A 16,281-nucleotide genomic window follows, 5' to 3' on the forward strand; every position below is an offset into this window, starting at 1 on the left:
ACTGTTTTTATTTTATTAACTTTTCTGCTCTTTTGCACACCAGTATTTCTACTTGCACATCATCATATGCTCATTTATCACTCCAGTGTTAATCTGCTAAATTGTAATTATTCGCTCCTATGGCCTATTTATTGCCTACCTCCTCATGCCTGTTGCACACACTGTATATAGACTTCATTTTTTTCTACTGTGTCATTGACTTGTTTATAGTGTTATTGGCTTGTTTATTGTTTATTCCATGTGTAACTCTGTGTTGTCTGTGTCACACTGCTTTGCTTTATCTTGGCCAGGTCGCAGTTGTAAATGAGAACTTGTTCTCAACTGGCCTACCTGGTGAAATAAAGGTGAAATTAAAAATTAAAAAGTGTAATTTCTGTAGCCTTTACTGCAGCATAGTAGCAATTATGTAATGTGAATAAATGAGTAATTTTGAATAATTTAGACATTCACCTTTGGTTCTTCAGCATTGTGTCCTAAGCCTTTGAGAACATAAGGCTTTGTAAAGCTTTCACTCCAACACAGATTGATTTGCTTTGCTCATATTGTACTCTGGTGCAGTCAATAAATGTTCACCTTGATTTTGTTATGTTTTGTGGTGTGAGGGTCATCACAGCTGAAGTAGGTGCTGCAGGTATTATGATTTATACAGCTAAACAGAATAATAACAGCTTTACTGTCTGAGAGGAGGAGAGAGGGGGCAGAGAGGGAGAGGAAGAGAAGAAAGATCGAGAGAGAGATTAGACTGAGAAATTGAAACATGGAGAGAGAGACTTCAGTCAGAAAGATGGAGAGAGATGAAAGAGAGAGAGGGAACAGGGAGAAATAGAGGGAGAGAGCAGAGATCAGTCTGTATACTCTCTCATAAATATTCATTCAGGAACCTGAGGTAGCTGTGCTATTATTAGGAACAGCTCGTTTATTTTCAAAGCCCACTGCCTCCTATTTTCCCATTTTACAGAGCCACATAGAGGGCCTGATGAGCTACAACTGGAGTGACCAATCAAGCACGAAATCCACTAATTTCTAGATTTGGGAATAGTGTTTCTGCAATTACGGAGATTGGAGTATGGGTGCTGTGTCACTTCAGTGGGCCTGTAGTAACTAATCTAGTTGGCTTTTGCTGGTAATGATAATACACAGGTGTATAGGATAATTCACTGTTCACTTATAAAGTTGAAGTTTTAATACACTTAGGTTGGAGTCTTGTTAACAAACTATAGTTTTGGCAAGTCGGTTAGGACATCTACTTTGTGCATGACACAAGTAATTTTTCCAACAATTGTTTACAGACAGATTATTTCACTTATAATTCACTGTATCACAATTCCAGTGGGTCAGAAGTTTACATACACTAAGTACATATACCATATTTTCCAAACAGCTTGGAAAATTCCAGAAAAGTATGTCATGGCTTTAGAAGCTTCTGATAGGCTAATTGACATCATTTGAGTCAATTGGAGGTGTACTTGTGGATGTATTTCAAGGTCTACCTTCAAACTCAGTGCCTCTTTGCTTGACATCATGGGAAAATCAAAAGAAATCAGCCATGACTACAGAAATAAAATTGTAGACCTCCACAAGTCTGGTTCATCCTTGGGAGCAATTTCCAAACGCCTGAAGGTACCACGTTCATATGTACAAACAATAGTACGCAAGTATAAACACCATGGGACCACGCAGCCATCATACCGCTCAGGAAGGAGACGCGTTCTGTCTCCTAGAGATGAACGTACTTTGGTGCGAAAAGTGCAACTCAATCCCAGAACAACAGCAAAGGACCGTGTGAAGATGCTGGAAGAAACAGATACAAAGTATCTATATCCACAGTAAAACGAGTCCTATATCGACATAACCTGAAAGGCCGCTCAGCATGGAAGAAGCCAATGCTCCAAAACCGCCATAAAAAAGCCAGACTACGGTTTGCAACTGCACATGGGGACAAAGATCGTTGAAGAAATGTCCTCTGGTCTGATGAAACAAAAATAGAACTGTTTGGCCATAATGACCATCGTCATGTTTGGAGGAAAAAAGGGGATGCTTGCAAGCCGAAGAACACCATCCCAACTGTGAAGCACGGGGGTGGCAGCATCATGTTGTGGGGGTGCTTTGCTGCAGGAGGGACTGGTGCACTTCACAAAATAGATGGCATCATGAGGGAGGAAAATGATGTGGATATATTGAAGCAACATCTCAAGACATTAGTTAGGAAGTTAAAGCTTGGTCGCAAATAGGTCTTCCAAATGGACAATGACCCCAAGCATACTTCCAAAGTTGTGGCAAAATGGCTTAAGGACAACAAAGTCAAGGTATTGGAGTGGCCATCACAACGCCCTGACCTCAATCCTATAGAAAATTTGTGGGCAGAACTGAAAAAGCGTGTGCGAGCAAGGAGGCCTACAATCCAGACTCAGTTACACCAGCTCTGTCAGGAAGAATGGGACAAAATTCAACCAACTTATTGTGGGAAGCTTGTGGAAGGCTACCTGAAACGTTTGACCCAAGTTAAACAATTTAAAGGCAATGCTACCAAATACTAATTGAGTGTATGTAAACTTCTGACCCATTGGGAATGTGATGAAAGAAATAAAAGCTGAAATAAATCATTCTCTCTACTATTATTCTGACATTTCACATTCTTAAAATAAAGTGGTGATCCTAACTGACCTAAGACAGGGAATTTTTACTAGGATTTAATGTCAGGAATTGTGAAAAACTAAGTTTAAATGTATTTGATTAAGGTGTATGTAAACTTCTGACTTCAACTGTATATGGCGTTGGACTTTGATTGGAATAGGAACCCCTAAACTAAAGGAATCTTTCTTTCTTTTCACAGTGTTGTCACCTATATTGGATCTTCTGCTGGTAGCAGTTGTGTTAACCTACTGCTTGGCCCTCTACACATCTTCAACAGCTTCTCCACTCCCCGGACTCAATAGATCATGTCTAATATTCCTCAAGCTTTTACCTAATGCTTGAAACAGCCATGCATTCATCCTAATGCGGCCTCTCAAGCTCAAACTACGTCCACATTTTTTCAGTGGCAGTGCTATTGAAACAGTATGTTATATTTTGTCAAGCAAAGAGAGAGACACTTTGGTCATTTGTATCATGGTGCAGAAACACTTGCTGCAGAACAGGAGATCAACACACAGACGCGACCACAGTCAAATGCTAGAAGACTCCCTCTCGTCCCCCATTGGGAATAGTAACAGAGGAGATCCTGTTGAAACCTATGGAGCAATGTTCTAGCCCAAGCAATATACCATCAGGAGATGTTCCAGACGGTGTGTTCATTGACCTGTTGTGTTGACAGGTGGCAGAGCTGCACTGACGGACTCCTGCAATTATCCTTTATATAAATAGAACAGACATCTTGTCCCTCTCTATGGTCTGTGTCCCCAGGAGCGCTGTGGGCCTCTGGCTGCTTCACACTGGGGACATTAACCTTATGTTCCTCAGCCCGGCTGACCTGACCTAACCCCACTCCTGCCTCAGCCCTATAGCCATCCATCCATCTCTCCCTCTCTCATTCAGTCAGTCAGTGAGGCAGAACACGGCTTCAGACAGCAGCCTGGTAGGGGGTCCATGGCCACTGACCCGACGACAGAGTGGACAGCCAAAAGTTGCTCTGTCTTGCACTATCCAAGTACTACAGTATACCGCGGTGCTTGGTGTTCTGTAGTTCTGAATCCTAAAGGATGTGTTGTATCTCAGCACATTAGCTGCAGACTGTGACAATGCCTGTGGAATGCTGTTACTCCTGGTGGCTCAGATACAATAGCGGGATTTGCTTGCTGTTGTGCTCTTATATCTGACCGCAGATGTTGAACTACATGTTTTACTCCTTCTCTGTCAAGATCCCGGGCCTGTATGGATGGACTGAGTATGATGTGCTTTGTAAAGCTGTTTGAGGGAATGGTTGTACTGAATTGACCGAAATTCTTTACAGGGTTGTGATGAGATAGACGTCAGAGTAGTCATGACGACCTCACATGAGGAATGATGAAACAATTGATTGAATATTGTTATTGTCAGAAGTGGAAAACATGGAACTGACACTTAGAAGAGAATATGTTCTATTAACGTTATATCTTGCAATAGATCCTAACTTTCTTGTCAGGTGAAATAACATCATTCGGAATGTTCTAGCTACCATTCATTTTAGGAAAGCTACATCTTGAAGTGTAAGGGTCGTCGTTGGGACTAATGAAGGGGTGTGTCTATTGATATGAGATACCATGTCATCATATCTACTGTACTATGGTGGGTTAGGAAAAGATCTGACCACTCTGTGCAACTCACATATTTTTCTATCATGAAATACTGTGTACAGAAATATTTTAGAAGTGTGTTTTTTTTTAACATGGTTGTTTAACGTGACTGATAGTTACTTTTGCCTTAAATTGTATTTTGTTGTTGTGTAGAATTATGAAAATTACATTATTATCCTAATTGCTTGACCAAAGTAGGAGTTTGACATTAATGAGAAAGTGCGTTGTATCTACTTGATATTTTGTCTTGTATACATTTGAAGTATATTCTGAAAGGGAGTCATGCGTCATGCATGCACTGTGAGTGTGTGTTATTGTGTGTGTGTACGTTTCTGTATATTCAAGTATTAAGTATTTATGGTGTAAATACCTGTAGCTCCAATATGCTCCTGAGCACAACAAGTGAAGACCATGTATTCTGGAGGGAGAAGTCAAAGGTTGTTCAGTGTTGCCTGTTTTTAAAGGCAGGAGTAGTTGTGTGCTCTTAAAGGCAGGAGTAGTAGTGTGTTTTTAAAAGCAGGAGTAGTAGTGTGCTCTTAAAGGCAGGAGTAGTAGTGTGTTTTTAAAGGCAGTGTGTTTTTAAAGACAGGAGTAGTAGTGTGTTTTTAAAGGCAGGAGTAGTAGTGTGTTTTTAAAGGCAGGAGTAGTAGTGTGTTTTTAAAGACAGGAGTAGTAGTGTGCTCTTAAAGGCAGGAGTAGTAGTGTGTTTTTAAAGGCAGGAGTAGTAGTGTGTTTTTAAAGGCAGGAGTAGTAGTGTGTTTTTAAAGACAGGAGTAGTAGTGTGCTCTTAAAGGCAGGAGTAGTAGTGTGTTTTTAAAGGCAGGAGTAGTAGTGTGCTCTTAAAGACAGGAGTAGTAGTGTGTTTTTAAAGGCAGGAGTAGTAGTGTGTTTTTAAAGGCAGGAGTAGTAGTGTGTTTTTAAAGGCAGGAGTAGTAGTGTGCTCTTAAAGACAGAAGTAGTAGTGTGCTTTTAAAGGCAGGAGTAGTAGTGTGCTCTTAAAGTCAGGAGTAGTAGTGTGTTTTTAAAGACAGGAGTAGTAGTGTGTTTTTAAAGACAGGAGTAGTAGTGTGTTTTTAAAGACAGGAGTAGTAGTGTGTTTTTAAAGACAGGAGTAGTAGTGTGTTTTTAAAGGCAGGCGTAGTAGTGTGTTTTTAAATGCAGGAGTAGTTGTGTGCTCTTAAAGGCAGGAGTAGTAGTGTGTTTTTAAAGGCAGTGTGTTTTTAAAGACAGGAGTAGTAGTGTGCTCTTAAAGACAGAAGTAGTAGTGTGTTTTTACAGGAGGAGTAGTATTGTGCTCTTAAAGACAGGAGTAGTAGTGTGCTCTTAAAGGCAGGAGTAGTAGTGTGTTTTTAAAGGACAGGAGTAGTAGTGTGCTCTTAAAGGCAGGAGTAGTAGTGTGCTCTCATATGGGTCAGATTTAACACGAGTGTCTCACCAAGAATTGCACTGGCAAGGTTTTTATAACTTTTGAGAAAGAGCAAGAGCTTTAGAGTTGTCTCAGGGTTAAGCTTCAAACCCCATTGACTGGAGAAGAATCCTCTCTGTTGGCAGGAGATCAGAAGCATTGAGAGAGAGAGTTAGTTATTTGCTTTCCTCTTTTATTGAACCAAATAGAGTAACACACCTTCAGGCCGGTACCTAAGCTCACTAAACTAATGATAGAACAGTAGCTATATTTAAAACATGTGAATGTAAAAAAAGTCTCTGTATCCCCATCCCTATAATAATGTCAATAAAACACCAGCAACAATGTCCTGGTCTGGGTGAATACTGTTGAAAGGATGATATACAGTTGGATTTGTGATTTGTATCTTGATCATGACAATGTCATCTGATCGTGGCGATGTCTTAACTTATCATTCCCATCAATATAATGTGTTGTACACTGTATGGTACTCACTGTATTTTCAACGACACTACCATTGGGTGTTGTACAGTACGCCATTTACAGTAATTTTGATTTCAGCTGGCCTGTTTCCTAAAAAATGTGGTGGGAAGGGCAAAAAAATTGCCATTCAATATTTTACATAATTTATGTGAATTAAGTGATATTTGTTTATTTATTGTCATGCTATTCTATCTTGAGGAAACCTGTATGGTCAGAGTAACACTGCTGCAGAAATCAAATTGAACATTTTGTACAGTTGTAATGTAGTGGAAACATTTGTTTATATGATATGGTTTCCTGTAATTGTGTTTTGGACTTCAACCATCTCTCACTTTCTTGTCGGTAATAAAGAAAAGAGCACAGACAAACGCTCAATTTGGTCCAATGCTCCTTGATAAACTGTCTCCTCCAGCTCTAAGAATCAGTCCTGAGAACTTCCTCCCATCGTTCGAATGACTCCATCAAGCCCATAATCACACAGCTTTGTGCAGACCTCTTCTTAATATTTATGCTAATCCACAGCTAGTTGGAAAGCTTTACCAGATAGCCCACACTGTCAAACTTAACCCTGAAATTGAACCCCTCGCAGTCTTATTTTGACTTCCTGTGTCCTTATCCTTGTTGTTATGAATCTCATTTGTCTTTGATATATTAATGGATATATTAATGGGGAGAAAAGTTAGTTCACAGGAAGTCTGTAGAAAGTATTGCCTACTTTTTGACGCCATTTGTCATACTGCCAAGCCCATCTGGCCCGATCAATATCTGGAATGAAGGCAGTTTCCCTTTAACATTTACATTTACATTTACGTCATTTAGCAGATGCTCTTATCCAGAGCGACTTACAAATTGGTGCATTCACCTTAGACTCGTACTTATTGTCACTGGTAATTTCAAAGTCAAACAAACATTTACCGCTCCATCAAATACACTCTGAGGCAAAACAAAAGCTTTCTAGACTTGATAGTATAGGGATTATGATCACTGCAACTCTATCTTCCTTCACAGTTACCAGGCCTACAGTATGTAGTAACTATTGTTCTTCTGAATCGTTTATTAGAGTTCCACCATTACCTCTCTTCTAGCCACATAAAGAATTCCCTTAATTGTAAAGGCTTTTTGAAACCTGGCAGGGTTGTTCCTTTGGGCTATGATAGGAGTCGTGACTTCCATCTCATTCAGTTTGATTAATTGCACTTGATTTCTTTGGCTGCAAAGCTATTCCCTTAAATGGTCGACAGCACAGCAGAGGGCCATCCTGCCATGCAATCACTTTGAAATATGGCTCACACAGCGGGAGAGAGGGGACTGGAAAGACAACAACATACTCGACACACACACTCGTCTCAGCACATACAGTACCAGTAGTACCACGTACTCATTCCAGGGTTTTTCTTTATTTTTATTATTTTCTACGTTGTAGAATAATAGTGAAGATATCAAGAATATGAAATAACACATTTGGAATCATGTAGTAACCAAGAAAGTGTTAAACCAATCAAAATATATTTGAGATTTGAGATTCTTCAAACTAGCCTCCACCCAAAAATAGAAATACCTTATTTACATTGGTATTCAGACTCGAAATTGAGCTCAGGTGCAACATGTTCCATTGATCATCCTTGAGATGTTTCTACAACTTGATTGGAGTCCACCTGTGGTAAATTCAATTGATTGGACATGATTTGGAAAGGCATACACCTATCTATATAAGGTCCCACAGTTGACAGTGCATGTCAGAGCAAAAACCAAGCCATGAGGTCGAAGGAATGGTCTGTAGAGCTCTGAGACAGGAGTGTGTCGAGGCACAGATCTGCAGAAGGGTACCAAAACATTTCTGCAGCATTGAAGGTTCCCAAGAACCCAGTGGCCTCCATCATTCTTAAATGGAAGAAGTTTGGAACCACCAAGACTCTTCCTAGAGCTGGCCGCCGGGCCAAACTGAGCAATCGGGGTAGAAGGGCCTTGGTCCGGGAGGTGACCAAGAACACGATGGTCACTCTGACAGCACTCCAGAGTTCCTCTGTGGAGATGGGCGATCCTTCCAGAAGGACAACCATCTCTGCAGAACTCCACCAATCAGGCCTTTATGGTAGAGTGGCCAGACGGAAGCCACTCCTCAGTAAAAGGCACATGACAGCGCACTTGGAGTTGCTAAAAGGAACTTAAAGGACTCTCATACCATGAGAAACAAGATGCTCTGGTCTGATGAAACCAAGATTAAACTCTTTGGCCTGAATGTCAAGCATCACTTCAGGAGGAAACCTGGCACCATCCCTTTGGTGAAGCATGGTGGTGGCAGCATCATGCTGTGGGGATGTTTTTCAGCGGCAGGGACTGGGAGACTAGTCAGGATTGAGGGAAAGATAAACGGAGCAAAGTACAGAGAGATCCATGATGAAAACCTGCTCCAGAGCACTCAGGACCACAGACTGGGTCAAAGGTTCACCTTCTAACAGGACAACGACCCTAAACACACAGCCACACAATCTCCGAATGTCCTTGAGTGGCACAGTCAGAGCCTGAACCTGATCTAACATCTCTGGAGAGGCCTGAAAATAGCTGTGAAGCGACGCTCCCCATCCAACCTGACTGAGCTTAAGAGGATCTGCAGAGAAGAATGGGAGAAACTCTCCAAATACAGGTGTGCCAAGCTTGTAGCGTCATACCCCAGAAGATGCAAGGCTGTAATTGCTGCCAAAGGTGCTTCAACAAAGTACTGAGTAGTAAAGGGTCTGAATACATATGTAAATGTGATATTTCAGAAGTTTTTTAATTATAAATTTGTTTAAAATAATTCAAACCTGTTGTTTGCTTTGTCATTATGGGGAATTGTGTGTAGATTGATGAGGAAAAAACTATTGAATCAATTTCAGAATATTGCTGTAACCTAACAAAATTTGGAAAAAGTCAAGGCATCTAAATACTTTCTGAAGGCACTGTATAGGTGACCTTTGTAACATGTTAGGTAATCCATGTACTTGATAGAAAGTGGTCTCAAGACCACTATGGAGTCCCACTGAAAGTGGTTGTTATGATTTGTAGAATGTGACCTGAAATAGCCCCTAGCAGCACAGCACTTCAGTGCTCATAAAGACTGAGGAAATATGCGTCTGCACGTCTTGGTTGTGAAACAGAAGTATAAAGTCACCAAGCAGGGGAGTAGAGAACTGCGAAGGCGTACAGCAGCAGATCATGTTTTGTTCGTTGTGAGTCACACAAATATAATTGACTAGTACATCAAAATTCTTATTCACAGGACACTTACTGTACGTCTACTTGCACAGCATTAACGTTCCAGCTTAAACTTTTCCAGAATTATCTAGCGCCAAAAGAACTCTCTACTAAACCTCTCTATGGCAGGTAGTTACAGATCGTGCAACCACGTGCCAGTGCTGAATCACTGGGATTGTTATTCCTGGACACAAATCCAAAGCTTAATTTGTCCTGTGATCTTGCTGGTGACTTCTGGATGCCACAGCAGGGAGGAAATGCTTTAAACTCTGCCTAGATAAACAGCCCAGTGCATCCCAGAGAGAGGGAGAGAGTTAGTGAGAGAGAGAGAGAGAGAGAGTTAGTGAGAGAGAGATTCCTCTGAGGGCCAGCCAGACTCTCTCTCACACACACTCCGCTGAAGCACATTCCCCCAATGATGAAGGTCAACCCAGCAAGGCCATGCAGATAAAGTTTCCCCTGACAATCCAGCGTGGGACACACATACTGCTGTGCTTTCTTTACAGAGGGTACTATTAGTTTCCAAAAATGTAGAAGGGAATTACTTTGGAAATAAATTATTTAGATGACTTCATGTATTCATGAAGTCCATCACAATACTTAAAAAATATATGTTCTATTTTGAAAATATGATTAATTATGTCTCTGTTTTCTATTTAAACTCAGATGACAAAAAATAAATTGCCTTAAAATGGATTTAAATAAATGCCCTTTAGAAAAAAGGTCATGCACCCGAGCTACAAAATGCACCCGAGCCACAAAAGGTCACGAACCCGAGCCACAAAATGCACCCGAGCCACAAAAGGTCATGCACCCGAACTACAAAATGCACCCGAGCCACAAAAGGTCATGCACCCGAACTACAAAATGCACCCGAGCCACAAAAGGTCATGCACCCGAACCACAAAATGCACCCAAGCCACAAAAGGTCACGCACCTGAGCCTATCATTTATCAGACGATTCCCACACTGGCTACGTCTTTGGATTTGACTGCCAGCTTGCATGGTCTCATCTGATCTGATTTCGTGAATATTTAACTGGCTTTAATGGTTTTATTCCCCTGGATCTCAAAAGAAGAGCTGCAGGACGAGCCCTTGTTTCTGCACTTCGCATGCTGGCCATCAATATGTAACTTTATGGAATCACATTCATGAGAATGTAGCTGAATCATTATCTTTGTCTGCCAGGATCCAGGCATGGTAAGACCTGGCAAGGTGACAAGCTTTCAATAAGCAAAGAATATAATAGAAAATAAGTTCCTTCAGTCACTTACTCATTTTATAATTGACCAGAAATAAAATAATTGTTAGACTTTGGTTCTTTATTACTTAGGTCAAATATATGATGTTTATTATCAGCAGGATGTTAAACAAAAGAAAACAATTAGATTAGTTGCAACTTTTCTGTAACTGTGTAGGTACTGTTGAAGAACATATCTCTTACTTCCAGCACTGTGAAAGACATAAACTTATATTTGTTTACCTGTTAAGTTGACTGAGAACACATTCTCATTTACAGCAACAACCTGGAGAATAATTACAGGGGGGATGAATGAGCGAATTGGAAGCTGGTGATGATTAGGTGGCCAAATTGGAAATTTAGCCAGGACACCGGGGTTAACACCTTTACTCTTATGATAAGTGCCATGGGATCTTTAGTGACCACAGAGAGTCAAAACACCTGTTTAATGTCCCATCCAAAAGGCAGCACCCTACACAGGGCAATGTTCCTAATCACTGCTCAGGGGCGTTGGGAAAAATGTTTTAGACCAGATGCAAAGCAGGGTTGTTCCCTGGATGGGAGACCAGATGCTGCTGGAAGTGCTGTAGAAGGGCCAATAGGAGGCACAATTTGTCGACAAACTAGAATACATATGGAGAACTGGTTCAGAATATAGGTATCAATTAAAGAAAGCCATGTAAATATATGCATATTCCTCTCAGCACCAATTGGTAGATTTAAAAACTCTCTGATCCTGTAGATTATTTAGGTACATTTCTGGGTTGGGAAAGTATGTATGAATCATAAAAAAAACTGTCACAAAATATATTGCTGAATCAAAAACAGTGGTTTCATTCATCCTGAAAGTTGTCATATTCAAGTTCAATCTATTAAATATTGGAAGGTGGAAAAAAGTGTACAATAAGGGTTAAACAATAGTCCTATAAATCTACCCTAATCCTAGTAATCCACTAGTATTGGAACTAAATGACAACGGTCCAGTTGTTATGAACCATGTGCCAGGCTCCAGGTTTAACATGCTATGTGTGGTCTAAGAGCTGCAGGTTAGTCTCAGTAAAGGAAGGGAACATGCTCAACTCTAAATCTTCTTCTGTAAACAAGTAGTAAGGGTGCTTGGAACAAGAAATCTAACACAAGAAAAAAAAGAAGCAATTTCAACTTTGTGTTTATTTTCTTTAACTCATAGTAGCGACGTGTTATTAAACCATATGCATACGTTTGGGCTTGTGCCTTCTTCAGGTTAACTTAGGCGAGGGGAACAGGGTGAATGTCAGCAGTCTGTGTGTACAGGACGTGTCCCAGGCCGACCACCAGGTCACCTTCACCTGCCAGCTAAAGAGAGAGCCCAGCCTCAAAGCCTCTGTGATGCTGATTGTCCACTGTGAGTACTGATGGACAGACATCTATCATACTCTGAGTCCTCATTCTCAGTCCTTATTCTTAGGAAGCATGGATCAGAATATGAGGGAATTAAGCATGAGTGCTTTCTCACTCGTATGTTCTAAAACACCAGTCTCAACATCAACGGTGAAGAGGTGACTCCAGGATGCTGGCTTTCTAGGCGGAGTTGCAAAGAAAAAGCCATATCTCAGACTGGTCAATAATAAGAAAATATTAAGATGGGCAAAAGAACACAGGCACTGGACAGAGGAACTCTGCCTAGAAGGCCAGCATCCCGGAGTCGCCTCTACACTGTTGACGTTGAGACTTGTGTTTTGCGAGTACTATTTAATGAAGCTGCCAGTTGAGCACTTGTGAGGCGTCTGTTTCTCAAACTAGACACTCTAATGTACTTGTCCTCTTGCTCAGTTGTGCACCGTGGCCTCCCACTCCTCTTTCTATTCTGGTTAGAGACAGTTTGCATTGTTCTGTGAAGGGAGTAGTACACAGCGTTGTACGAGATCTTCAGTTTCTTGGCAATTTCTCACATGGAATAGCCTTAATTTCTCAGAACAAGAATAGACTGACGAGTTTCAGAAGAAAGTTCTTTGTTTCTGGCCATTTTGAGCCTGTAATGGAACCCACACATGCTAATGCTCCAGATACTCAACTAGTCTAAAGAAGGCCAGTTTTATTGCTTCTTTAATCAGAACAACAGTTTTCAGCTGTGCTAACATAATTGCAAAAGGGTTTTCTGGTGATCAATTAGCCTTTTAAAATGATAGGGATCAGGAGGAGGAGAGGAATATTCTATTATGATAGGGATCAATAGGGCTCTCCAACTTAATTGAGTGTGTGCTAAGGCATAAACAAATTTATCATGCTATGAATTCTATTGTAAATGTACAATACCGTTCAAAAGTTTGGGGTCACTTAGAAATGTCCTTGTTTTTGAAAGAAAAGCACATTTTTGTCCTTTAAAATAACATCAAATTGATCAGAAATACAGTGTAGATATTGTTAACGTTGTAAGTGGCTATTGTAGCTGGAAATTAGATTTTTTGAAATAGATTTTTAATGGAATATCTACATAGGCGTACAGAGGCCCATTATCAGCAACCATCACTCCTGTGTTCCAATGACACGTTGTGTTAGCTAATCCAAGTTTATCATTTTAAAAAGGCTAATTGATCATTAGAAAACCCTTTTGCAATTATGTTAACACAGTTGAAAACTGTTGTTCTGATTAAAGAAGCAATAAAACTGGCCTTCTTTAGACTAGTTGAGTATCTGGAGCATTAGCATGTGTGGGTTCGATTACAGGCTCAAAATGGCCAGAAACAAAGAACTTTCTTCTGAAACTCGACAGTCTATTCTTGTTCTGAGAAATTAAGGCTATTCCATGCGAGGAATTGCCAAGAAACTGAAGATCTCGTACAACGCTGTGTACTACTCCCTTCACAGAACAATGCAAACTGTCTCTAACCAGAATAGAAAGAGGAGTGGGAGGCCACGGTGCACAACTGAGCAAGAGGACAAGTACATTAGAGTGTCTAGTTTGAGAAACAGACGCCTCACAAGTGCTCAACTGGCAGCTTCATTAAATAGTACTCGCAAAACACAAGTCTCAACGTCAACAGTGAAGAGGCGACTCTGGGATGCTGGCCTTCTAGGCAGAGTTCCTCTGTCCAGTGTCTGTGTTCTTTTGCCCATCTTAATATTTTCTTATTATTGACCAGTCTGAGATATGGCTTTTTCTTTGCAACTCCGCCTAGAAAGCCAGCATCCTGGAGTCACCTCTTCACCGTTGATGTTGAGACTGGTGTTTTAGAACATACGAGTGAGAAAGCACTCATGCTTAATTCCCTCATATTCTGATCCATGCTTCCTAAGAATAAGGACTGAGAATGAGGACTCAGAGTATGATAGATGTCTGTCCATCAGTACTCACAGTGGACAATCAGCATCACAGAGGCTTTGAGGCTGGGCTCTCTCTTTAGCTGGCAGGTGAAGGTGACCTGGTGGTCGGCCTGGGACACGTCCTGTACACACAGACTGCTGACATTCACCCTGTTCCCCTCGCCTAAGTTAACCTGAAGAAGGCACAAGCCCAAACGTATGCATATGGTTTAATAACACGTCGCTACTATGAGTTAAAGAAAATAAACACAAAGTTGAAATTGCTTCTTTTTTTTCTTGTGTTAGATTTCTTGTTCCAAGCACCCTTACTACTTGTTTACAGAAGAAGATTTAGAGTTGAGCATGTTCCCTTCCTTTACTGAGACTAACCTGCAGCTCTTAGACCACACATAGCATGTTAAACCTGGAGCCTGGCACATGGTTCATAACAACTGGACCGTTGTCATTTAGTTCCATTACTAGTGGATTACTAGGATTAGGGTAGATTTATAGGACTATTGTTTAACCCTTATTGTACACTTTTTTCCACCTTCCAATATTTAATGGATTGAACTTGAATATGACAACTTTCAGGATGAATGAAACCACTGTTTTTGATTCAGCAATATATTTTGTGACAGTTTTTTTTAATGATTCATACATACTTTCCCAACCCAAAAATGTACCTAAATAATCTACAGGATCAGAGAGTTTTTAAATCTACCAATTGGTGCTGAGAGGAATATGCATATATTTACATGGCTTTCTTTAATTGATACCTATATTCTGAACCAGTTCTCCATATGTATTCTAGTTTGTCGACAAATTGCAAATTACAGGTACACCATATTTAAAGGGATGGCTAAGATAAATGAACTGAAAACCCAAATGAATGAAAACTCCACGAGAAAATCTGTTGGCTAACAAGTGAGAGGATTTTCAGCGGTTGAATTAAATGTATTCAGCGTGTGCAAGGGAACCACGCCTGCAAAGGCCATTTCCATAGCCATGGGAAAATCTAAATGAAACACATATATTAATAAAAATAATAATATTTGAAAATATTTTTTTTCTCACAAAAGTAGTGCACAGGACCTTTACTAGTCCTATATTAGTGGACCGATGTAGCATGTGCAAACAATAATAATTCTGCACCACCATGTGAGAAGATATTGCAGCACCCCCACCCCAAAAAATCTTCCTGAGGCTATGCCTGTTATTTATCTGTATAAGTTATGTCTGAATACCAACTACATTTCCTAAGTCAGAATCGGCCATTACAGTACATCCAAGACAAGAGAACAATATAATTTGTTATGGTACCATTATAAAAACACCAGACATGATTACAGTACATGGGTGTTTTTAATGTACTGTACTTACAGTAGCTTTTCATTTCTGTTTGTAATTTATATCATCTGAATATGACATGCTGTGTGAAAGACAATATCATTTATGGAAAATACTATAATTTGGTTGGGTGACTCGTGTTGGCTTTCCTCCAAGGCTTTTATTCTTCTGTTCTATTTGTTTGTGTTTCCTGTTTAACTCTGTATACTGCATACACACCTCAGACATGAAACATACCCATCTATAACAGGGTAAATACATTTTACACCAAGCACTGGTACTCACTGTGCTGGAAAAACATTGTCTTAGTGCTGAAAGGGGATAGTTTCCTTGGTGGAGAGGTAGATATCAGTAGTGTATTTTGGAATGAAGGAGGGTTGTTTTTTATTGACCTGCTGCTAGTTGATACAAACAGCCCAGGAAGAGAAGCGGGGGAAGAGCTCTTATCAGGGGGTTTATTTTCATCCTGAAGGCTGAGACCTAGAGGAGGAAGCCAGGGGACAATAATATGTCATAGCTGACAGAAATAGCTTCCCTCTGCAGTGCCTGTGGTCAAGTGGTAACACTGCCAGCTCTGTGCACATCAGCTGTATAATGACCACGGAGACCTGAGGGTTTGATTCCCACGCTGCATCCAATCTTCCCACTGTGTCTCCTCTTCACAAATCCCTGTTCCTGTGTTTCTAAGCTGTCCAAACAAGAGAGAGAGAGAGAGAGAGAGAGAGGCGAGGAGAGCAGGGATATGAAGTGCCATCATCAGTCCAGGAGATTGTGAACAACACGATAACAGATGGGCATCAGAGGGGAAACAACAAGATGACAAGTGACACAGCACATTTTGTCTGATGTGGCCTGATTGATTTAGTCAGGCCTGATCCTGAGATGGTCCAGAGACTGATGCAGTACACTCTCCCTATAGGAGAACCCTTTGAAGAACCCCTTTTGGTTGCAGGTAGAACCATTTTGGCTTCCACGTAGAAGGGTTTTACAAGGTACCCAAAATGGTTTTACCTGGA

At 40.6% G+C, this 16,281-nt stretch overlaps 1 protein-coding gene across 1 annotated transcript in view; it reads left to right on the forward strand.

Moving 5' to 3' along the window:
• Positions 1 to 6,527, forward strand: part of LOC106612781 (membrane-associated phosphatidylinositol transfer protein 3) — a 173,069-nt gene extending 166,542 nt beyond the window's left edge. Inside the window, exon 20 of the mRNA XM_082956328.1 lies at positions 2,834 to 6,527. The gene's annotated coding sequence lies outside the window, so the exon portion shown is untranslated. The remainder of the gene's footprint in view (positions 1 to 2,833) is intronic.
• Positions 6,528 to 16,281: the final 9,754 nt, after the last annotated feature.

The sequence above is a fragment of the Salmo salar genome, chromosome 09 (assembly GCF_965601325.2).
Source record: "Salmo salar chromosome 09, fSalSal1, whole genome shotgun sequence".
NCBI classification, from domain to species: Eukaryota; Metazoa; Chordata; class Actinopteri; order Salmoniformes; family Salmonidae; genus Salmo; species Salmo salar.